This window comes from Syngnathus scovelli, chromosome 17 (genome assembly GCF_024217435.2).
Source record: "Syngnathus scovelli strain Florida chromosome 17, RoL_Ssco_1.2, whole genome shotgun sequence".
Classification (NCBI taxonomy): domain Eukaryota; kingdom Metazoa; phylum Chordata; class Actinopteri; order Syngnathiformes; family Syngnathidae; genus Syngnathus; species Syngnathus scovelli.
In genome coordinates this window covers 1,777,620-1,801,730 of record NC_090863.1, presented here as the reverse complement: position 1 = coordinate 1,801,730, position 24,111 = coordinate 1,777,620, and the positions used below count along the sequence as shown (strand labels likewise).

Sequence of the window (24,111 nt, the reverse complement as noted above, 5' to 3'; positions counted from 1 at the left end):
CATAACTTTATTCAACACAAATCGGGAAACAAAATACGATCGTAAATTCTCAAATGATTTCTCAAATTTCAGAAGTGCTCTATATCTCTCGTGTCGCAAATAATTGAGGCTGTTGTCGTTGTTGGCATGGTTTGGAGTGTAATTCACCTCCACTGCGATGGTGGCGTTCGATATTTGACATTTGAATATAAATCTGTCATTTTACTTTAGAAAGTAAAAGTTGTTTTGTAGAAATCCATACTTGTGATGTATGAGGAACAACAATCGGCCGCATTCTTAAAAAGACAGACCTACAGCCGACAAAAAGGTTTTGATATGTTCATATCATATGACGAGTCAGGAACGTGGTAATTACATATTATTGATTTTTTTTGAGCGCCAAGCTCCCGCTGTTCCTGTAATGAGGAAGGGCCCATTTTGCTGACTTCCGGCTTCCGGGTTGTTCTGACAGATCGTCGCTCTTCGGACACAAAGTATGGCAGCGGACCAAGAGGTATGTACGGCTTCGTGCACCAACTGCACCCTTCTCTTAGAGAGGTTGTCTCTGCTAGAGGGACGTGTCCGCCAGTTAGAGCAGAATAGTGCGATAACAGTAGTTGCGGCAGACACAGACGCGGGCTGTAGTCAGCCCGCTAGCCCGGTTAGCATTAGCCCCAAGCGGCTTGCTAATCGCGATGAGCCAGGTAAGACGCATAGCCGTCCAAAGTCATCTCGGTCTGCTGGCCCTCGCACTTTGGTCATAGGCGACTCCATTACCCGCAACATTACGCTTAAAAATCCAGCCACGGTAATGTGTATTCCTGGGGGCAGAGCACCCGACATAGAAGCTAATCTTAGGGAGCTGACTCGCAATAGGCCTAGTCAACAGCGTAGTTCCAACAACACTAGCTACTCGGACATAGTGATACACGTCGGCTCCAATGATGTTAGGATGAGACAGTCAGAGATCACAAAGAAAAACATAGCGAGGACTTGTGATCTTGCCAGAAAGATGAGTCGGCATCGAGTATTTGTCTCTGGCCCCCTGCCTGGGAGAGGCACTGATGAGAGGTTTAGTAGATTAGTCTCCCTTAATCGATGGATGGCTGGGTTCTGTAAAAAGCAGGGACTGTATTTTATAGATAACTGGTCCTCCTTCTGGGGCCGCCCCGACCTGCTGAGGAAGGACGGCCTTCACCCTAACCGTGAAGGCGCCTTCACTCTTTCTAGGAATATAGATTACTGTTTGAGCCACTCATGACAGGTCACTTTAGAGCAGGTCAGGGCACAGGTGATTAGACCACCTGTGAGGATGGGTTTGGAGTCTGTTAAGTTAAAGTTAACTAGCGCTAGGCTAGACTTTCAGCATACACATAGCTCCTCGTGTAGACTAGAGCGCGACAGTTTAAATAGTGCTGCAGTACACATAAACACACTTTCTACTGGGGTAGTAGACAAATCCAATCACTCCGTCCCGACCGGTCTTGCTGATGAAACGGTGCCTGTTTTAGATAACTTCACATGTGTAACAAATACTCATCATCAAATTCCCACGGTCGTTTCATCCCACCGCCCTAATAAACTTTTGAGAGGTGATATTAGGCCTAGAGAACACAATTTTACTCGCATCCCGTTTAAAAATCCTTCGATAGATACGCACCCTGATCAACCAATTACACTTAAATTCGGTTTTATGAATATTAGATCACTTCATACGAAAGCAGTTCTCGTTAATGACCTTATCACGGAACATAATCTAAACGTTTTTGGTCTTTGCGAGACCTGGTTAAAACCTAATGAACTGCTGCCACTTAACGAGGCCTCGCCTCCAAATTTTGTGAGCTCGCATGTGGCTCGTCCTCGAAAAAAGGGTGGGGGTGTCGCCCTCATCTCAAATTCTGAGCTTAGATTTAGGCCTCGCTCAATTCACGTATTTAAAACATTTGAAGTTCTCATTGTGCGATCCACTGCGTTACCGTCATTCTATCTTGTTGTTATTTACCGCCCACCCGGGGCTTACTCTGGCTTCCTGGATGAATTTTCAGAAGTTGTGGCTGATCTAGTGACAAATGCAGATAATATAGTTATCATGGGTGATTTCAACATCCACATGAATTCACCGTCGGAACCACTGACTTCGGCATTTCAAACTTTAATCGATACGTTTGGTTTTACGCAAGCTGGCAGCAACGCATAAGAATGGAAATACCTTAGATCTGGTATTATCCCGAGGACTAGCAACCTCAAATATAACAGTACTGCCATACACTACTGTTCTGTCTGATCATTTTTTAATAAAATTTGAAATTTTAGTTCCTTGTCAAAGACAAGAGAGCAATCAGAATTATAGCAGCCGTAATTTTAACTCCATGACTGCAACTGCGCTATCTGAGTTACTGTCGCCGGCAACCGCCATGTTTCCCACGTACAGTGGCTCTATCGATAATCTTACAAATGAATTCAATGCGACATTATTAAAAGCCATCGACTCTGTGGCACCGCTACGTCTGAAAACTCGCCGTAGATGGCCAACTCCGTGGTTCACAGATGAAACGCGTACGTTTAAACAATTATGTAGAAAGCATGAGCGCAGATGGCGTTTAACCAAACTTGAGGTTTTCCATCAGGCATGGAAGGACAGCCTCCTGAAATATAAAGATGCGCTTATTTTAGCAAAAACTCGTTATTTTTCGCAAGTCATTAATCTTAATAAAAATAATTCTAAATACTTATTTGATACAGTGGCAAAGCTAACTCTGCGCCAGCCGACCCCCGATAGCTCCTTCCACTCAGCTGACGAGTTTATGAAATTTTTTGCTCAAAAGATTGAGTCCATTAGGGACGAGATCAAGAATACCATGCCAATCGCTCCGCCGGTTACTAGCGCTGGGGATCATGCAATAACCCTCTCAAATTTTAAAAGCGTGTCCCTTGAAATGCTTACAAAATTGGTTAGTACGGCTAAACAAACAACATGTTTACTCGACCCGCTTCCAGCCAAACTACTTAAAGAATTATTTCCAATTTTAAGACCGTCCATCTTAAATATAATCAATCTGTCTGTTTCCTCTGGGATAGTGCCAATGGCCTTTAAAACCGCTATTATTAAACCACTACTTAAGCGAGCAAATCTTGACCCGGACTGTCTCAGTAATTATAGGCCAGTTTCAAACCTCCCATTCATAGCAAAACTTCTCGAAAAAGTAGTAGCACAGCAGCTTATTGATTACATGGTCGATAATAATCGATATGACTCTTTTCAGTCTGGTTTTAGAGCCAATCATTCTACAGAGACAGCACTTGCTAAAGTGACTAATGATCTCCTCATAGCTATGGATTCAAATACGTCGTCTGTATTGTTACTACTTGATCTTAGTGCTGCCTTTGACACTGTAGACTTCAATATTTTATTAGGGCGTCTTAAAAGTTGTGTTGGTATCTCAGGGTCAGCACTAAGCTGGTTCAATTCCTATCTATCAGGCAGGACGCACCGAGTGGTCCATGGTAATACGTCCTCTGAGCTTTATAATGTTACTTGTGGTGTCCCACAGGGATCGGTACTCGGACCGATTTTATTTAATATTTATATGATTCCGCTTGGGGGCATAATACGTAAATATAATATTAGTTTTCAATGCTACGCGGATGACACCCAATTATATATGCCGTTATCGATGACAGATCCACAGGACTGCTGTAATCTCGAGGCGTGCCTTGCGGAGATTAAGCAATGGATGTCTCTCAATTTCCTTCGTCTTAACCCGGATAAAACTGAGATGTTGATAATTGGTCCTACTCGTTATCAACATTTATTTAAGCAAACCACTATAACTATAGATAACCGTACTATCACTCAGAGTGATACGGTAACTAATCTCGGGGTAATATTTGACCAAACGCTCTCCTTTCAAAAACACATTAAGAATATAACCAGGATTGCGTTTTTTCACCTTCGTAATATTGCTAAGATTCGTCCTATCCTCTCGACTGGGGATGCGGAAACTATTATACATGCGTTCGTCACGTCGCGCCTGGACTACTGTAATGTATTGTTCTCTGGTCTTCCTAAATCCAGTATTAAAAGTCTACAGTTAGTCCAAAATGCCGCTGCGAGGCTGCTCTCACGGTCAAGAAAATTTGATCACATTACCCCAATATTAGCCGAATTACATTGGCTCCCGGTCCATTTAAGATGTGACTTCAAGGTTCTTCTACTAACCTATAAAGCACTGCATGGCTTAGCGCCTTCATATCTCGTCGACCTAGTCGTTCCTTATGTTCCGTCTCGTAACCTTCGTTCGCAAAATGCTAGTCTTTTAGTTATACCGAGGGCCAAGAAAATGTCTGCAGTGTCTAGAGCATTCTCTATTCGGGCTCCAGAGCTTTGGAATGCCCTACCAATGGATATTAGAACTACTACCTCAGTAGAAACATTTAAGACACGTTTAAAGACACATTTCTATGAGATGGCCTTTAACTAACTTGTGATGGCCGATTTGGCCGGAGTTTGTTCTGTTCTCTCTGCCCACCTCCTCCCCGGCTGGGGAGGGGGTTAGGTGGCTCGAAAGCGGATAGCGGCTGGCTGGATTCTCGGGGACCAGTTCGGGATGGGGGAGCTGCGGCTCGGCCCCCTTGAGGACACTGCCAGGACAATCGAGGACACCTCCGACATCCATTTTTTTTCATTGATTTTCATATTATGTATTACTTGTGTACTCTCTGCATCCATTATAACCTGGTGATCCTGAAAGGGGGATCCTTCCATCTGTGGTCCCTTCTCAAGGTTTCTCATTTTCCCCTGGTAGGGGTTTTTTGAGTTTTTCCTTGCCCTTTTGGGAGCTTATGATCAGGGGATGCTTTGAGAATAATTGTCAATTTTGGCTATGTGAAGCCCTTTGAGACTGTTTGTGATTTAGGGCTATACAAATAAACTTGACTTGACTTGACTATTTTGCATTGACTAATTTGGTTAATACAGTTTAGCAAGCAAATGCACAGTTCCAGAGTACAGTTAATTACATGCTCAAAAGCGTTCAGTGTGTCACAGCACCACAGACCTAAACTCCATGTGCGTATTACTGCGTGTGATTTTTGTTTTAATCAGAAAGACCAGGGGAGAGCGCGAACGCAGTCCACCACTGTTGTGTTTATACGGAGTAGAGATGAACGCTAATGCAACTTCTTTATTCAGCAACTTTTTATTTTCTTCCCACTCATGTCTTACATAGTAGTACAATGCCCCTGGCGCACCACAGAGCCCCCAACTGTCAACATTATGTGACACCTCCAATAAAACACCATATAATATTATAGTTTCAACATACAATAATACCACATCTCCCTTTTTCCAGGGATCATAGGGTAGACTGCCTTTGTCTCGTCAGACCTTAGAGCAGTGGTTCTTAACCTGGGTTCGATCGAACCCTAGGGGTTCGGTGAGTCAGCTTCAGGGGTTCGGCAGAGCTGGTATGTCATTGCCCCGCACGCCCCCCCACCCCACCCCACCCGCGGATGGCTGAACACACCTGAATGTCGTGTAAATTCGCGATAACGCATATCTGAACTGGTCTTGCAAAGGCAACAGCAGAAGTCACACTGATTTGCTGGTATGTCATCCCCCCCTATATAGAGGGGTTCGGTGAATGCGCACATGAAACTGATGGCATGAGTGCCTCTTTTGGGTTGTGTCGCTCTTGTATGCATGTCCTGCAGTTCAGTACCATTTTGTTCACTTGCTGGCTGAGTCCCGGCAACCTCACAGATTGACGTGCACGTGCTTTACATTTCACGACACCTAAGTCTCCTTCGTGTAATTTGAATAGCACGTCGTTCCTCATTGCGGAAGGTATTACCAGTCGTGTGTTCTTTAGCAGTAAGCCATCTTTCACTGTTAATGTAGCGCCAGTAGTTTTTCAGCGCTGGTTCCTGTTTTCCATGTGCTGGCCATCCTTCCATGCACATGGTCATGACACGCGAGCAGACACTGTCGGCTTTCAACTGCTCTTTCAGGTTTTCTGTATATGATGACCTGACAGGTATACTCTCAGTGACACAGTCCACAAATATGTTTGTGCTCTCCATCAGCTCCTGGTTATCAGTGGACAAGCGTGATTTTACAGGTGCACGTGAAAGTGTGTCTGCTGTCCAAAGCGACTTTCCTGGTACCTGCACGATGGAGTATGAGTCGCGCATCAGCCTCATCCTGAAACCCTGGATTCTCTATGGCAAAAGATCCAGTGCTTGGGCTCCAAGCAGGCTGAGAAGGGGTTTATGGTCGGTCTCCAGGAAAAACTCTTTTCCGATGAGGAAATCCCGAAACCGTTCACAGGCCCATGTGAGGCCCATGTGAGGCCCATGTGAGGCCCAGAGCAACTGTATCGTTGCTCAGTTGGAGTGAGTGACGGTGATGCGTAAGCCACAGGCTTCCATCCTTCCCCCCATTTCTAGAGAATTACGCCCCCCAACCCATACGATGATGCATCAGCAGATACTTTGGTGTCTCTGCCTGGGTCATACATAGCCAGCACCGGAGGAGAGGACAGAGCTTTCTTTAGATCTTCAAACGCTGCTGCCTGGTCCACGTCCCAGACCCAGCTGTTTTTCTTTGAGAGGAGGTCACGGAGCGGTTTATCCTTTTCAGCTAGCTGGGGAATAAACCTTCCCAGCTGGTTGACCACGCCGAGAAAACTCCTTAATTCACTCACATTTGTGGTCTCTGTCATGTCTGTGATGGCCTCTGTCTTTCTTGGGCCAGGGCGGATGATCTTGGAGATTTCACACTTGTCCACATTCAAGATTCAAGATTCAAGATTCAAGAGTTTTTTATTCGCCATGTTTGAGCGTGCCAAACAAGGAATTTGACTTCGGTAAATCACAGCCTCTGTTCAACATTTAGGTGACTAACAACAACACTCAGGACATGTGAAGAACGAAAGATATTCTCAAACACCCCCTGATCTTAAACTCCCAAGAAGGCAAGGAAAAACTCAAAACTCCAGCTAGGGGAAATGAGAAACCTTGAGAAGAGACCACAGATGGGAGGGTCCCTCTTCTAGGATGACCAGGCTGCAATGGATGCAGAGAGGACACATAGTACAAACAGTGTAGACAAAAAAGGTGTGGCAAGCGGGATGTTATTGCACAGTAATGACTCTGAGACTCTAAGAGTGGTGTGAGTTCATCAGAGCGACAGCCTGGGGGAAGAAGCTGTCTCTGTGTCTGCTGGTTTTAGTGTACAGAGCTCTATAACGGCGTCCGGAGGGGAGTAGTTCAAACAGGCTGCAACCTGGGTGCGAAGGGTCTGTTGAGATGTTACTTGCACGTTTCCTGGTCCTGGACAGGTACAAGTCTTGGATAGATGGGAGGTTGATTCCAATTATCTTTTCTGCAGTCCTTATTGTCCGTTGCAGTCTGTGCTTGTCTTGTTTGGAGGCCGATCCAAACCAGACAGTGTTGGAGGTGCAGAGGACAGACTGGATGATGGCAGTGTAGAAGGTCTTCAGCAGCCCCCGTGGCAGGTTGAACTTCTTGAGCTGTCTCAGGAAGTACAGCCTGTGGAGAGAATAGTATTACTGCGGATAGTGAGGGGTGAAAGTGGTGAAGGGCCTCGCCTGAAGTCCACTGTCATCTCCACGGTCTTGAGCGGGTTCAGGTCCAGGTGGTTTTGGCTGCACCAGTGGACCAGCCGCTCCACCTCCTGTCTGTACGCAGTCTCATCACCGTTCTGGATCAGTCCGATGAGAGTGGTGTCGTCTGCATACTTCAGGAGCTTCACGGAAGAGTCACTTGCGGAGAAATCGTTGGTGTAGAGGGAGAAGAGCAGTGGGGAGAGGACGCATCCCTGAGGGGCTCCAGTGTTGGTGGTCAGGGTGTCAGATGTGATGCTCCCCAGCCTCACACGCTGTCTCCTGTTGGTCAGGAAGCTGGTGATCCACTGACAGGTGGAGGCAGGCACCGCAAGCTGGATGAGCTTCTGTTGGAGGATGTCAGGAGCGATGGTGTTGAACGCCGAGCTGAAGTCCACAAACAGGATCCTGGCGTACTTTCCTGGGGTGTCCAGGTGTTGCAGGATGTAGTGCAGTCCCATGTTGACCGCATCATCTACCGACCTGTTTGCCCGGTAGGCAAACTGGAGGGGGTCCAGCAGGGGGCCCGTGACATCCTTCAGGTGGTTCAGTACTAACCTCTCGAAAGATTTCATGACCACAGATGTCAGTGCAACAGGTCTATAGTCATTCATACCTGTGATGGCGGGCTTCTTGGCCACTGGAACGATGGTGGAGCTCTTGAAGCACGAGGGCACCTCACACAGCTCCAGGGAACGGTTGAAGATCCGTGCAAAGGTGGGCGCCAGCTGCTCAGCGCAGACTTTCAAGCAGGAAGGTGACACGCCGTCTGGGCCCGGTGCCTTCCTGATCTTTTGTCTCCGGAACATCTGGCGCACTTCCTCCTCGCGAATCTGGAGTGCGGGCGCGGCCTCTGCAAGAGAGAGAGTCGGTGACCACGGTGATGGAGGTGCGGACAGAGCAGTTGTGGGGGGAGGTGAGTATGTGGATTGTGTGGATTGTGCTGCAGGAGGTCCCGTTGTGTGGGAGGACCGATCAAACCTGCAGTAGAACCTGAATTCAGTGTGATGCCTGCTTTTTCCAGTCTTTGTAGCAAACATTAAGTCAAGTGTCATGCTCTTCCTGGTCCCGCCCCCACACCAACAGATCATCGATGTGACAAACCACAGCGTTGAGCCCCTCTGTGATCTCCACTATCCTGCACTGGAAATGTTCAGGCGCAGAAGCGATGCCAAATGGAAGGCGGTTAAAGTGGAACCGTCCGAAGGGCGTTTTGAATGTAGTGCACTTGGCTGACTCCTCCGTTGATGGAATCTGCCAAAAGCCCAAGTTGGCATCCAACTTGCTGAACAGTTTTGCTCCAGTAAGCGTTCCCAGGCTTTGTTCCACAGATGGGAGAATGTATTTTCCACGGCACATATACACATTCAAGCCGGTTAAATCCACACACAATCGCACTTGTCTTTTGTCCTTTTTGGGCACGACCACCATGCCATCACACCAATCAGTTAGTTCCTTCACCCGACTGATGACGCCCAGAGCTTCCGTGCGCTGGAGCTCTCTCTTGACTTCACCCACCAGAGGTAGTGGAATCCTCCTGGGGGTTTTTACTGAATATGGCACAGCACCTGGCTTGACCTTTATGGTGTATGGTTGTTGTAGCTTACCCAGACCGCTGCGCAACTTGGGGTAACTTGCCTTGAAGGTCTCCATGTCTATTCTGTCGACTCGGATAAGCAAGCCAAGGGCTTTAATGGGTGGCAACCCAAGAAATGGCGTGCTCAGGTTTTGAACAACATAAACCTTCTCCATGGTCTGCTAGGCTCATTTCCTCAGCTGCAGTCTGGTGAACCCTGACACGTCCAGTGGAATCCGTCCTGGACCCAACAAGGGTTTTTCTGGCTTTTTGAGAACAGGCTGCTTTGTGTTGGAACAGGTGTCTCTAAACTCAGTCTGTGATACAGCAGTAACAGCCACACCAGCATCGAGTTTGAAGGTGACATTTTTATCTAATATGGTTATATCAGCAGTCCATATATGGCTATGTGATGTCACTGAGCCCAGAAAGAAGCTTTCCTCCTCTTCCTCTATACCGTGCATAGCTTTACCTGCACCACACACATGCTGGTAGTGACCTTTTTTTTTTTCCACACGTGTGGTACTTGGCATTGTTGACAGGGCACTCGTGCTTAGGGTGAGGTGCGCCACCACATTTGTAGCACTGGGAGCCTTTTTGGTTTATGTTGCTGAGTGGCTTAGCTCCATTACTTTTGAACTTATTGAATCTTGGCTTTTCTTTTTGCTTTCGGCCTTTACATACTTTGCCTACAGAGCAAACATCCATTTGCTTTACACCACTGGTGTCACTTCTCAGTGTGTTTTGCTGCTTTTTAATCTCCTCAGATTGTCTAGCCATGTTAATAGCCTTTTCAAGATTCAAATCTCTCTCCATTTGCATGCGTTCTGAGAGCCGTGTGTCAGGCAGTCCAACTATTCCACTATATCCTGTCCCTGATTAGCTCATCATGCAATGTCCCATAATTACAGTGTTCAGCTAATGCATACAGAGTGGTGACAAATGCATCAACAGTCTCATTTGTTTCCTGTTTTCGCATATTAAAGCGTGCTCGTTCATAAACAATGTTCTTTTTCACTATAAAGAACGAGTGGAAACCATCTCTTACTTTAATGTAGTCACGCTGGTTTGCTTCCGTGACCTTCAAGCCTCTCAAAACATCATCTGCTTCGTCTCCCATACAGTATATCAAGGTATTCACCTGATTTTCTTCGGAGCTTGCTGTTAAGTTGCTTGCCTGAAGGAATCTCTCATATCTCCTTATCCATTTTGTCCACTCGTGCGGCTTGGAAAAATCAAAGGCCACCGGTGGTTGAATGCAAAATGTAGCGCTGGCTGTGTTAGCCATCATGCTAGCTCCTTCCCCACTCCGCTCGTCTTCTCCGTCACTCATTTGTTTTCCTCACCCGTCTCGTCCTTTCCCTCTGCGGTGGACGTTTCTCCATGTGGGTTACTGTTTCACAGCACTTCTGACACCACGTTGTGTTTATACGGAGTAGAGATAAACGCTAATGCAATTTCTTCATTCAGCAACTTTTTATTCCCTCCCCACTCGTGTCTCACATAGCAGTACAATACCCTGGCACACCACAGCGCCCCCAACTGTCAACGTTATGCGAGACCTCCAATATATATAATATAGTTTCAACATACGATAATACCACAGCAGGGATGAGAATCTTCCACGGATCCGCGGATTTCCATGGTTTTTTTCCGTCGGGAGTATCATTTTTGTGAATCGTGTAGATCCATTGAGAAAACTGTTTTTATATGGGGTATTGCGACAACTGAATTATTTTCGGCAGCATTTTGGCGCTACTTTCGTCACATCATTTGCCTACTCATTTGCCTGATTAGCAAAAGTTTTAGCCAGCATGGCAAAGGTTTTAGAAAAAAAAAGACAAGGATCGTGCCAGGGAAATAGGCAAGTCGAACGGAATCAGGAGCTGCTTAAGATGGGCATGGCTCGAGAGCAGCGTCATTTTACAACTCGGAACACAAAGACGCTCTTGAAGCAATGCGACAGTGAGCGCCCGGCGCGGTGCGGTTGCGCAATCGGACTATATTATGCTCCCTGCGCACTTAGGTCCACTTGAATATTGGAAAGTACATCAGGAGTTTAAAAATATTTTCTAAATTTCAGTGACGGTTCTGTCACAATAATGCAACCGGCGAGGTGCAGTTGGGCGGTCGGCGACGCGCTACGGTTGCGCGTTCGGCGGTGTGCTGCAGTTGCGCAATCTGACAAAAATGCGCAAATGAAAAAATGCTTGAAAAAAGTCTTGGAACGGATTAAAAATGTTCCATTATTTGTAATGGGAAAAATAGAGTCAGAATTCGACCGATTCGCTTTACGAACCGCCTTATGGAACAGATTGTGGTCGAAAACCGAGGCTTGACTGTAGCCCACCAAGCAGGAATATTTTTTTAACAAAACTGTTGAAATCAAGTGATGAAATTAATGGTTTTGGGGTTGCTCTACTGCCAAAATGCAGGAGTTTCCAGGGAGCATTTCTCCCTGAGCCCCCTCTAGGGCGTTGCCCCTGGCCCCCTGCGGCCCCCAATGGGGCCCTGTCGGCCCTGTGGCCCCCAATAGGGGCCTATGGCCCCTGCAGCCTCCAATTGGGGCCTGTGGCCCTCGGCCTGCGGCCCTGGCCCCCTGCAGCAAGTGGGGCATGCGGCCCCCATACCTCGGCTACTTTTCAGTGGGTTTTTTTCATTTGCCGTTCTCATCCCTGATGTTTAGCTCTGCTTCAAAATGAGGCTTGTCATCTTTCTGTGGTAACTGTTATTTCTTCTGTGGCTCATCACCTGACACCTACCCACAGTTTGCCGTGTATTTGTCTCCCTAGACCCAACATATATATTTGTGTGTGTATATATAAACAGTGATCTCCAAGAACCACCATGTTTTTTTGTTGTTGTTTTTTTAATAACGATTACTTCTAGAACATTCCTTGAAAATAATACGTCCTCATCAGTGAGTTGTTTTAGAACAGGCCCGTCGGCTACTCATGTGGTAGTTGGGGGCTGCCTTTTGCCGATGGGCACAACTGTAGTGTCCCTGCGAATGCAAACTTCCTGTGTTGCAGAGAAGAACCAGCGGACACACATAGTCAGTGCTTTTCTTTTTGTACCTTTAATCAGGATTCTGCTATTGGCTGTAATGAAGATTTGGCACACAAAACGTACCTATATTCCTGAATTGTTAAAGCAGTGCTTTCAGGCCTCCTCAGTTTAACATTGTTTTAGTGATCAACACACCAAAACATCTGCAACGAAGAAAACTTGGCATTTTTTCTTTTGGTTTTTGTTGAACGGTAAACTGACATTGGAGGGGTCTGCAGTCCATCTTGAGCCATGGTAAAGGGACTGATCGGAAACCAGCTTATCGGGACAAGGACCGGGTGCATGAACTCAATCTGTTCTTCAACAGATTTGATTCCGCCTCCCCCCCACCCCTTCACCTCGCTCCGCATCTCATTCTGCCACCTTCGACACTCCAGCCCCCTCGCCAGCTCACAACCCCCTCCCCCGGAGTCACTCTTCTGTCTTCTGTCTCCACTCCATCACCCCGGTCTTCCGACGTACCCCTCTCCTTTACAGATCTTCAGGAGTCACCTCAGAAAGATCAAAGCAGGGAAGACCCCGGGCTCAGACGGCATCTGGCCGAGACTGCTCAGGGATTGTGCGGACCAGCTGAGTGGTGTGGTCAGGTACCTGTTCAACCTGAGCCTGAACAAGGTCCCAGTACTGTGGAAGACCTCCTGCGTAGTCCCTGTACCAAAGGTGCCGTGTCCCAAGGAGCCTAACCACTTCAGGCCTATTGCCTTGACTTCCCACCTGATGAAGACTATGAAGAGGATCATCCTGGGTCACCTGCGTTCACTAGTGGTAGCGCAGCTGGACCCCCTGCAGTTTGCTTACCAGCCTGATGTTGGGGTGGACAATGCAATGATTTATTTACTGCACAGAACACTGCTTCACCTGGAGGACAACAGGAGCACTGGGAAGATCATGTTCTTCGATTTCTCCAGCACTTTTTACACCATCCAGCCGTCACTGCTTAGGGTGAAGATGGAGAAGGCGGGTGTGGACCAGCACCTGACTGCATGGACAACGGACTTCCTCACCGACCGGCCGCAGTTTGTGAGGTTACATCGCTGTGAGTCCGACGTGGTGCGCTGCAGCACTGGTGTCCCCCAGGGTACGGTGGTCTCTCCTTTCCTTTTCACCCTGTTCACTTCAGTCTTTACCCACGACACCACTCACTGCCACATCCAGAAGTTCTCCGACGACACGGCCATTGTTGGAAATGTCACGGAGGGGAACAATCTGGAATATAGGTTGGTCATCAAGGACTTTGTCAGCTGGTGTGAGCTCAACCAGCTTCAGCTGAACACCAGCAAGACGAAGGAGTTGATTGTGAGCTTCGGGAGGGCAGCACCCATCTTCACTCCAATGAACATCCAGGGATCAGACATTGAGGTAGTGGAGAACTACAAATTCCTGGGTGTTTGCCTTAACAACAAACTGGAGTGGACTGGACTGATCACACCCATATCCTATACAAAAAGGGCCAGAGTCGCCTCCACCTTCTGAGGAGACTGAGGTCCTTCGGTGTGTGCAGGGCTCTCCTCCGGACCTTCTATGGCCATCATCTACGCTGTGGTCTGCTGGGGTGGGGGCAGTACTGACCGGGACAGGGGGAGACTGAATAAGAAGGTCAGAAGAGCAAGATCTGTTCTGGGCTGTCCCCTGGACTCCATTGAGGTTGTGGGTGAGAGGAAGACGTTGATTAAGCTTAAATCCATCATGGACAACACCTCTCACCCCCTCCATGAGATTGTGCGGTTCCTGAGCAGCTCCTTTAGCGGCAAACTTTTGCACCCTCGGTGTAGGAAGGAAGGGTTCCGCAGGTCCTTCATTCCCTCTGCTGTCAGACTTTACAAAATGCATGCCACCTGATAAAATGAATGTGTTTCGTCTCTACTAGCAGCACTTGTGTTTATCCTTGTCTGTTATTTACCCTTTTTTGTAATTCTGACACTTGTTTTATTCTTGCACTCGTATTATTATTGCACTCATATGGGCTGCTGTGACAAGTGAATTTCCCCGTTGTGGTATGAATAAAGTTCAATCAATCAATCAAGAGTTGGTTCAGACTGAAGTAAAGTTTTTGATTTCAAAGCATGACACATTAAATTGACTACGAAAGAACTCCAACGCTCAATCGTCTGATCCGAAGTCAGACGCCTTATCCATTAGGCCACATCACCATTTGAAAGACTATGTTTTAAGTGTGGCTTTGATAAGACTGTTCAACGGTTCCCAACAAGCAAGGACGCCCAATGTGGGAATTGAACCCACGACCCACGAGATTAAGAGTCTCATGCTCTACCGACTGAGCTAACCAGGCTTTTTGACCTTGGAATTGTTTCATTTTTTCAGTTTTTTTTTAATGGGTTAGGGCAAATAGAGCAATGTTTTAAGTGTGGCTTCTGAAACACATCTATTGATAAGACTAAAGAATCAAAGGGTCACCGACAAGTGTGGGCTGCCCAATACGGGGATCGAACCCACGACCCTGAGATCAAGACTCTCATGCTCTACCACCGGAGCTAACCAGGCTTCTCCTATTAAGAATTGTTTCATTCTTTCACTTTTTGTTAATGGGTTTGGTTCACAAAAACCAGAAGCCACGTTTTAAATCTGGCCTCTGAAACACATTCGTTGATAAGACTAAACATTTAAAGGTTCCCAACAAGTGGCAGCTGTCCAATGTTGTCTCTAGTTGGAAACCCCAGCCCAAGTTGGAAACCCTAATTGGAAACCCTTGCCCCAGTTGGAATTCCTAGTTTGAAACCCTACCCGGAGTTGGAACCCTAGTTGGAAACCCTAACCCTAGTTGGAAACGCTGGCCCTAGTGTGCAATAGAGAAAGCATTTTTTCTTTTGGTTTTTGTCACTTTGTTGCACTGAAAACGGAGATTGGGGGGAGTCAGCACAACAAAAAAAGAAATCAGAAACCAAAACCTTTCTGACAGTATAGAAGAGAATAATAAATAATACATAGAATAAGGTTTTCTGTCTGTGAAGTTGAGTTTAATTGAAATGGCCGGTGGTTGAATTAATTTTACAGTAAAATAGCTTTGTAAAACCAACTATTCATGGCCTTGGTAACGCAGGTGGTAGCGCGTCAGTGTAGTAAACTGAAGGTCGTGAGTTCACCCCTCACACGGGGCTCTGTATTATTTTGTCCTAACCCTAACTTGAGCCCTTGTTGGAAACCCTAGCCCAAGTTGGAAACCTTAGTTGGAAACCCAACTTTGAGAATGCTCAGACAAAAGTAACTTTTTTTTTCGATGAAGTTCAGTTTGATAGAAATGGCCGGTGGTTGAATGAATTTTACAGTAAAATAGAATTTTAAGACAGGTGCCACAAAGTCGTTGGCGCAGGCGGTAGCGCGTCAGTGTCGTAATCTGAAAGTCGAGAGTTTGATCCTCACACGGCGCATGATTTATATATAGTCCAACCCTTACTCTAGCCCTACCTGGAAACCCTAGTCCTCGTTGGAAATCCTAGCCCTAGCCTAGTTAAGTTTGATCAAAATGGGTGGTGGTTGAATCAATTTTACAGTAAAAAACAATTGCACAAATTGCAAATGCATAGCCTCATTGGTGCAGGTGGTAGCTTGTCAGTCTCATAATCTGAAGGTCGTGAGTTCGACCCTCACACGGGGCACACTTTCATATAGTCCTAACTAGCCCTAGTTGGAAACCTTCATCCTCGTTGGAAACCCCAGTTGGAAACCCTGGCCACAGTTTGAAACCTTAGTTGGCTTCCCTAACCCGAGTTGGAAACCCTAGTTTCAGAATGCTCAGGCTAAAAGTCACTTCTTCTTTCTATGAAGTTCAGTTTGATTGAAATGGCCGGTGGTTGGATCAATTTTACAGTAAAAATAAAATGTAAAACCGCAAATGTACAGCCTCATTAGTGCAGGTGCAAGCACAGGTATGGGCAAACTACGGCCCGCGGGCCACATCCAGCCCACGGGACCGTTTAATCCGGCCCGCCAACCCTAAATAAATTGTATTATTAAACTTTTTTTTTTTTTTTTCGGTCATTTTGCCTGCAATGACTGCGTTTCCCAAGTAGATGGGGAACCACTCGCCTGCTCATTTACTACCGGAAGCCGTGTCAGAAAGCTCGGTGCGCACTCACAAGTGCGTGTACGTACTCAGTAGTATGGAAATGGCGCACTCGCGCTATATTTTTATCAATGCCGAATTTAGAGCGTGGGCTGTGACGACAGCATTCTTGTAATTTGCGCGCCGAGCTTTCGGATACAGTGTTACGCTAAAGCCACCCACAAACCATCCCCTGGAATCCTTCCATTAAAATGAGTCGCCCAAGGAAAAGCAAGGTGGACACTGAGTGCCGAGTGTTTAAAAAGAGTGGCCAATTTGGCTCAACGTACGCAACGTGACATTCAGCCACATGAACATCAACATCAACCCGTCACAGATCTAGGTAAACGGACCAAAACCTCGGATCTCTCCTAAGAATTGCCACAACAAATTTTACTACAGACTATGACACACTGGCAAAAAAAGGGAGACCAACAACACTGTTCCCACTGAAAATGAAGGGGAGGCTTTCAAGCTTGTTGTAAAAAAAATGCATTTTGAAGATGATCTGTACAAATAGCAGGGATTGAAACTAGCGACCATTCTCATTTTCAAACAATGCTCAAGGACATTGATGCACCACCTGTTTGTGACTAATCTTAACCTGTAAAGTTCTTAAGGCTTACTTTAAGGAAGTGTTTCCCGTTTCCTCACCTCTGTTACCAGGTGTTTGTGAGTTAAAACTGATTTTCAGATACCCCTCACCGTGTTGCCGTTTTGATTACTTTATTTGGATGTATGCTTTCACCGATTCTTCAAGATGATATATTTGGTCAGAATGTTTGCCGTTTGATGTGATCTCATAAGATAAACATCTTTCATTAATCTGACCTGCAGGCACTGAAGTGATGGAGACTGTTATTCATAATAACAGTGTCGTATTTTATGAGAATCACTGATAGCAGTTTTTTAGGGATTTTTTTTAATGCTGTTAATAAATGCATTTGTTTTCATAAAACTTTTTTTGAATATCCATGCTTTACTACCTACTAAAGGCCAAAACCTTTTATGCAATGACCTTTACAGGTCGTTTATATTACTTCACACAAACACTACATCCATCTGCTCCTGGTTCGGCCCCCCGGTCAAAATTTAGAACCCAATTCGGCCCGCAAGTCAAAAAGTTTGCCCACCCCTGTGCTAGCATGTCAGTCTCACAATCTGAAGGTCAAGAGTTTTGTCCTCCGGTGGGGCAGACATTTTATATACCTATTCCAAACTAGCCCTAACCCTAACTCTAGCCCTAGTTGGAAACCCTAGTCCTAGTTGGGAACCTTAGTTGGAAACCCTATTTTCAGCAGGGAGCAGGTTGCTCAGACTAAAATAAATTTGTCTTCTTTTAAGGGGTAGGGCAGCGAAGTAAGCAGGGATTGTGAATATCAGCAAGCACAGGTTGCTTGACTGGAGTCAAGAGAAACAAATAAAAAATTGTACATCAGATGAAAAATGTGCCTCTTTCTTTTGGCTTTTGTCACTGACATTTGGGGTCACCACAACAAAGATCATAACAGCACACAAACAGTTTACCTATATTTTCCTCTTTCAATTTGATGATACACTAGACATGAAGACCTGTTTAGATTTGAAATCTTATCCATTAGGCCAGATAGCCAGACGGGAAATTCTGACAAGTGATAGCAGTGCAATGATTTTTGAGCATATACAGTAAATCTACAGCCTAGATTCAAGTGGAGTTAACTGACTGGATCAGAAGATTAAGGGGTTCAAGTCCCTTCGTTGTCAATTTAATGAATGTCAAGGGGAAAGTAGCCTACTGGATAATGTGTCTAACGTTAAATAATAGTTTTTGTTTTGTTTCTGCATTACCCAATACATCTCCTTCACATTGTGACACATTCTCCCATTATCTGTCTGTGTTAGGTAGAGAAAAATATTTTAAAGGAAAGGTAAGTATTGTTGAGTTGTGTTGTGTTGTATTGTGTGTTGTCATTACTGTATTTTTCGGATTATAAATCGTGTTTTTTTTCATAGTTTGGGTGGGGGGGCGACTTATACTGAGGAGCGACTTATATGTGATGTTTTGTCACAAATTTTCAAAATTTAAAATAAAAAACGAAAAACGGATAAACGAACCATGATGTAGCAAGGGATTGTTGTAGTTTGAAATGGACGTCAGCGGCGCGGCGGTTGTTTACTTAAAGGACAAAGGATTCAATCACGGGATGACGAAGATGACGAAGGGCCCCATGTACTACCGGCATCTTTAGTGGCTTTGCTTGTAAGTGACACGGAGGACGAAGAGTTTTTTTTTTTTTTCCCAATGATCATCACACACACATCTGGGTGTGGTGAAATTTGTCCTCTGCATTCAACCCATCCCCGTGTGATTTTGATTGATCCCCTGGGGGAGAGGGGAGCAGTGAGCAGCAGTGGAGCCACGCTCGGGAATCATTTGGTGATCAAACCCCAAATTCCAGCCCTTGTGCTACATTCTACCGTGGCACCATTGAGAGCGTCCTCACTAGTTGCATCGCTGTCTGGGGTGGTAACTGCACTGAACAGAACTTGAAGGCCCTGCAGCGCATAGTGAATACGGCTGGTAAGATTATTGGTGCTTCGCTCCCCTCCCTGAAAGACATTTACACCTCCCATCTCGCCCGCAAGGCAACCTCGATTGCCAGAGATGTGAGTCACCCGGCTCACTCTTTGTTTGACCTTCTGCCCTCTGGGAAGAGGTACAGGAGCCTGCGCTCCCGCACCACCAGACTCGCCAACAGCTTCTTTCTCCAGGCTGTTAGGGCCCTGAACTCGCTACCCCCTTCTGCGTAGCGTGCGGCACTGTTGCGCTATTTTCGGGAATGTCTGCTGTACGCGCACTTGCTACTTTTTTTTCTGCTCCTCTTATTTATTTATTTATTTATTTATTGTTGTGTTATTTATTCATTATTTATTCAGCACACTTTTGTTATACTTGTTTACTTGTTTGTCTGTTGTGAGCCATGTCTTGTCACCGTGGGATAGGGGGGAACGAAATTTCGGTTTCTTTGTGTGTCTTTGGCATGTGGAGAAATTGACAATAAAGCTGACTTTGACTTTGACTTTGACTTTGACTTTAATGCTGAGTGCCAAGCAGGGAGGCAATGGGTCCCATTTTTATAGTCTTTGGTATGACCCGGCCAGGGTTTGAATCCACAACCTTCCAGTCTCAGGATGGACACTCTACCACTAGTTTGAAGGATTTAATGATTTGGAGTGACACAGAAGGTTTTAAAAACTATTATGGGTTTTACTCACACCCGGTCCTATTCTATGGAGCTCTCTTCCACCTCCGTGGCTGGAAGTGCCACCTCCGGGGATGGAAGTCCACGCCGCCACACGCCTGGAAGTCGATGCCGGTGCTTGGGGCCGTGTGGCGGTGAACTATTTATGTTATAGTTATTTGATATATTTGTCATTTTCAAAACTGAAAAATATATATTATTCAGTGGTAATGTTGGACGTTTTCAATAAATACAAATTCATACAGTTTTAGGGATCTCAGGTTAAAAGAGGCAATGCATGATAGGCATGTTTTTGCCGATATATTATTTTTACTTTATTTTTTATGGTTTGTTATGGTTGCTGCCACCACCACTAGATGGCGACTAAGACAAAGGAGGTGACCAAAGGCGTGGGGGTAGGGGCAATGAAGGGTAGAAAAAGAAGCAAAGCATGATGATAGTGTTTCTTAATCTATTTTTTACTTAATATATAATGCTTTGGTTTTGTAATGACCAAAGGTACTATTTAAACAGTTCTACGAATCCTGTTTCATCCACTGAGTGTGTATGTGTGCCACACGTTTTTAGCAATTAAGCCCGTGACTGAAGATAGCGTGTGCGGTAAAGACGTCACCCCGGCAACTTGTACAGTTCATACCTACCTGAAAGGGGAGACACCATGATCAAGAAGGCGGTTCACCGAAAGTGAGGGTCAGCCATTGCACTCCGGTTGTGCTGACCTCTGCAAATTCCCCTACTGTGGGAATCTCGACTGTATTATTTCTGGTAGTGGGGGACTGTGTTCGCGCTCTCCTCTGGTCTTTCTGATTAAAACAAAAATTAAGCGCAGTTGTACGCACATGGAGTTTAGGTCTGCGATGCTGTGACACACTGTACGCTTTTGAGCATGTAATTAACTGTACTCTGGAACTGTGCATTTGCTCGCTAAACTGTATTCACCAAATTAGTAAATGCAAAATAATATGTAATTACCACGTTCCTGACTCGTCATATGATATGAACGTATCAAAACCTTTTTGTCGGCTGTAGGTCTATCTTTTTAAGAATGCGGCCGATTGTTGTTCCTCATACATCACAAGTATGGATTTCTAGACAACAACTTTTACTTTCTAAAGTAAAATGACAGAAATATTTTCAAATGTCAAGTATCAAACGCCACCAACGCAGTGGAGGTGAAATACACTCCAAACCATGCCAGCAACGTCAAAAGCCTCAATTATTTGCGACACAAGAGAGATATAGAGCACTTCTAAAATTTGAGAAATCATTTGAGAAATTACGATCGTATTTTGTTTCCCGATTTGTGTTGAATAAAGTTATAAAATTACACATTTTCAAACACAGGGATGGGATCATTTCCCGTTCTCTCAGACTAAAAGTACACGTACCAAGACATACAACTGTTTTTACCTTCAATACTCAAAATAGACACTCAATATATAGGTGATGCTGTTTGAAAGAACGAGCGCCGTCAGTGTTCGATCAGATACCTACAATCCTGTGCGCCAACAATGTTTAAAGTAAGTGACACATTAATGAACACAAAATACTCGTTTAAACCTTCTATTTTGGTTGAGTCCTTGTAAGTATAGTAAATCCATCAACTTCTATTGTTTGTATTAGAAGGAATGGTTGCTGCAATTTGAGTGTGAGACCGCCTGTGAATTTGGTGAGACCAGCAGTGGGGTGGCCCGTCTTGACTCAGATTTTCAGATCACTCGTTACTCTTCAGATCGAATAAATCTTTCGCCTTTTACTAAATATTTCCGTGGAGAGGAACAATAAGAGTATATCTCAATTTGTTGATGCTCTGCGAAAGCAGAGCATTCTTTCTCTGTTAAAATATCAATATTGCAACGGATAGCCACCTATATCATACTCCGTGCAACAATCATACGTTCACATAATTCATACCGGCACATATGTGAACATGTTCACATAAACAGAGAAATTTTGCCGAGTGCAGACAGGCAATCACGTTTAAAACCTCGTTTATCATCCATCCATTTATCCATCCTATTCCGCTTATCCGGGTCGGGTCGAGGGGGAGACAGCTTTAGGAGGGACTCCCAGACTTTCCTCTCCCCAGCCACTTCATCCAGCTCAACCCGGGAAATCCCAAGGCGTACCCAGGCCAGCCGAGAGACATAGTCTCTCCAGCACGTCCTGGGTCGGCCGCGAGGTCTCCTACCGGTGGGACATGCCCGGAACACTTCCCCAGGGAGGCGTCCAGGAGGCATCCTGATGAGATGCCTGAGCCACCTCATCTGGCTCCTCTCACCGTAGAAGAGCAGCGGCTCTACTCCGAGTCTCTCCCGGATGACCAAGCTTCTCAAGGGAGAGCCCGGACACCCTGCGGAGGAAACTCAAAACACATGTGGACTGGTTGGGCGAACTCCCATGCACCCTCGAGGATCCTGCCGAGGGTGTAGAGCTGGTCCAATGTTCCACGGCCAGGACGAAAGCCACACTGCTCCTCCTGAATCCGAGGTTCGACCTCCCGACGGACCCTCCTCTCCAGCACCCCTGAATAGACCTTACCAGGGAGGCTGAGGAGTGTGATTCCCCTGTATTTGGAACACACCCTCCGGTCCCCCTTCTTAAAGAGGGGAACCACCACTCCAGGCACTGTCCCCGATGTCCACGCAACGTTGTAGAGGCGTGTCAGCCATGACAGCCCCACAACATCCAGAGCCTTTAAGAACTCCGGGCGGATCTCATCCACCCCCGGGGCCTTGCCACTGAGGAGTTTTTTAACTACCTCAGTGACTTCGACCCCAGAGATTGGAGAATCCGCCTCAGAGTCTCCAGGCCCTGCTTCCTCAATGGAAGGCGTGTAGGTGGAATTGAGGAGGTCTTCGAAGTATTCTCCCCACCGACTCACGGCGTCCCGAGTCGAGGTCAGCAGCACGCCATCCCCACTGTAAACAGTGTTGACGTTGCACTGCTTCCCCCTCCTGAGACGCCGGATGGTGGGCCAGATTTCCTCGAAGCCGTCCGTAAGTCATTCTCCGTGGCCTCGCCAAACTCCTCCCACGCCCGTGTTTTTGCCTCAGCAACCGTCGAAGCCGCGTTCCGCTTGGCCATCCGGTACCAGTTTCAGCATCGATTTTTGTTGACAATTCTAATAAAACGTGAAAGTGGATAAGAAGTTGGTTTCTCCACCAGCATCCAGGTTAGTGCTGCCCGACTGAGCTTTGTTCATAATGTAATGAACAATATGAGTGACAGTCAGAATCCAGTTACGTGTTGGAACCGAATGATTTTTAGCCGATTAGAGGACTTGATGAATTGCTAGCACTGAGCAGCAGAGTGGTGCAGCGGGAGCGTGCTGGGCCCATAACCCAGAGGTGGATGGATCAAAACCATCCTCTGCTGTTTGTCTGGTTTGGACCTTCTTTCGAGTCATGCTTTTGAGAAGAAATGTCGTGCGCCTTATCTTTTCCACACGTTGGTTGTGCTGCATGGAAGTTGACACCCATCCTCAATGCATACAGTTTATGAGGCATATATGTGCCTTCTTTCACCATTCTCAGTCCAAATACACAGTGTAGTTACCTACTAAATGGGTACTCCAGGTTAGAATAAAAGGCAAAGATTGCTATTTCGCAAAAACCTTTGAAGGGTCTTGATACTTTACGGCTGCACTGACAGGATTTGGGCAAAAACACCAGACCTGAATTGATGCAGAAGTGGCTGTGGTGGGATTTGAACCCACAAGTCAGGAGTGACTGGAGCTTAAATAAATAACCACTTAGAAAGCTCAGCCACACTACCTAATTCCTGGGTTACTATATCGAATTTTCTTGACAATTATATTAAAACTTTGGAATCGGAGGATAGCTGGTTTCCCCACCAGCAACCAGGTTAGTGCTGTCGGACACCGCCTTGTTTATAATGTAACAAAGAAGAAACAACTCGCAGAAAGCCTGGAAGTCATCGACAAGAGGCAGCTACCCCGTGAAGCAAAAATTGTGGTGCTACAACTTTACATTGTACCAAAGGGCCATGTGGCCACTGAAGATGAGCAACATCAACAGCGAACGGGCTGGACAGACGAAGCCAACTCTACTAGGTCTACTGAAAGGTTTCTCTGACACAGGCTTGTTCGGGGCAACCGCGCTGCAACTGCCGATCCAGTCCATACCTTGGACTAAAAGGATCCTTGGATCCTACCGTGAGAAATGCACTTGTGGCGCTATGGGCAGGCTTCAACATCAGGAAATAATTGGCAAGGTGAAAACAGGGCGAGCGGGGCTTGGCTGGGAAGATCTTCCACGATTCTGGTCCAAGGCCACAAAGAGGGGGACCCCTGTGCAGCGCACCTTACACCAGCCTACAGTACCTACTGTCAGGCTGCACTGACACAGGCACACTACAGATGGCGCCACGACCCAGTCCTGACGAAGCTGGCCGAAGTTCTCGAGACCAGCAGAAAAGAGGTCAACAGCCAGTCTGCAGCCATACAGCTCCCTGTCAGGTTTGTGAGGGCAAGGGAGAGCAGTCGAGACACCAGCCGACGAGGCAGTTTTCCGACAGCTGAAGTTCAATCGAATCAGG

The 24,111-nt window shown here is 46.2% G+C and overlaps 4 non-coding genes across 4 annotated transcripts; 2 read left to right on the top strand and 2 right to left on the bottom strand.

The window, feature by feature from the left end:
* Positions 1-14,465: 14,465 nt before the first annotated feature.
* Positions 14,466-14,539, bottom strand: trnak-cuu (transfer RNA lysine (anticodon CUU)). Its single transcript has one exon. It is a non-coding gene; the product is annotated as a tRNA-Lys (tRNA).
* A 139-nt stretch (positions 14,540-14,678) lies between these two features.
* trnak-cuu (transfer RNA lysine (anticodon CUU)) lies at positions 14,679-14,751 on the bottom strand. The gene has a single exon. It is a non-coding gene; the product is annotated as a tRNA-Lys (tRNA).
* A 5,433-nt stretch (positions 14,752-20,184) lies between these two features.
* On the top strand, positions 20,185-20,348 carry LOC125985555 (U1 spliceosomal RNA). The gene has a single exon (XR_007487334.1). It is a non-coding gene; the product is annotated as a U1 spliceosomal RNA (small nuclear RNA).
* Positions 20,349-21,265: 917 nt separating this feature from the next.
* LOC125985560 (U5 spliceosomal RNA) lies at positions 21,266-21,377 on the top strand. Its single transcript, XR_007487336.1, has one exon. It is a non-coding gene; the product is annotated as a U5 spliceosomal RNA (small nuclear RNA).
* The last annotated feature ends 2,734 nt before the right edge of the window (positions 21,378-24,111 follow it).